The sequence below is a fragment of the Myotis brandtii genome, unplaced genomic scaffold (assembly GCF_000412655.1).
Source record: "Myotis brandtii unplaced genomic scaffold, ASM41265v1 scaffold58, whole genome shotgun sequence".
NCBI classification, from domain to species: domain Eukaryota; kingdom Metazoa; phylum Chordata; class Mammalia; order Chiroptera; family Vespertilionidae; genus Myotis; species Myotis brandtii.
In genome coordinates this window covers 2,127,014-2,127,943 of record NW_005370176.1, presented here as the reverse complement: position 1 = coordinate 2,127,943, position 930 = coordinate 2,127,014, and the positions used below count along the sequence as shown (strand labels likewise).

General features: G+C 61.2%; 1 non-coding gene across 1 annotated transcript; it reads right to left on the bottom strand.

Annotated features, from left to right (window-relative positions):
* Positions 1-700: 700 nt before the first annotated feature.
* On the bottom strand, positions 701-785 carry TRNAR-UCU. The gene is given in 2 exon segments: positions 701-736; positions 749-785. It is a non-coding gene; the product is annotated as a tRNA-Arg (tRNA).
* Between the last annotated feature and the right edge of the window lie 145 nt (positions 786-930).

Genomic DNA, 930 nt, shown 5'->3' with positions numbered 1-930 from the left:
CAAAGGTGTACACTGTCAGAAGAGGTGCCAGATGGTAATCTCTGCCTGGAGGAGCTGACAGGCGGAGGGGACCTGGGACCTCTGCACAGGAATCTAGGGGAGGGGAGCGGGCATTCTGATCAGAAATACAGATTCTGGGCCCCGCCCCCGATCGACTGAATTTCAGTCCAGGAATGACGCCCAGAAATCTGCATTTCTGACAGGATTCCACGAGGATTTCCGGGGACAATTTTGAAGCCTGCTGGGCGGGAGGGGCAGTCAGCCGGCACCGCGCAGCGAAGGGAGTAGATGCGTTTGCGGGTGCTTCCTCGCCCCTCCAGAGCAGTCCCAGTCGCGTTCCGGACAAGGGAGTATCAGCCCCGGGCTTGGGGGCAGCTCCCCCAGAGCACCCGAGACACGGCCTCCCCCGCAATCTCCTTTAAGGACAGACCGCGAGGCCTCGCTCCGCCGCCGCCCGGGGCCCCTCTTCCCAGTTCCTGGATCAGATTCCTGGTCGGCTGTGCCCAGGCCCTGAGACAACACCCCGGGAGGCTGGGGTGAGGCGAAACCCGCGTGATAGGCTGTAGGGAGAGGGGCCGCAGAAGCCGAGTGCCAAGGGGAGAGAGAGATCAGGGAACGGGAAGCGTTAAACAATTCAGGAAAAGGAGAGGAAGGAGAGAAATGACAGGGATTTATAATAAATTGCGAGCAGAAAAGGTTGCGACTCCGCCGGGACTCGAACCCGGAACCTTTGAATGCCTTCAACCTCTAGAAGTCCAATGCGCTATCCATTGCGCCACGGAGCCACCTGTTGGAGCCTCCGCGCAGCTGCTCTGTTAAACCAGAGGCGAGGGCTCGGCGCTGTTCCCTACGCCCCTTTCGCCCTGCGTCTGTGTCACCGAGACCGTGCCAGCCAGGGCAGCCGCCTCCAAACACGGGCCGCAGGCATCC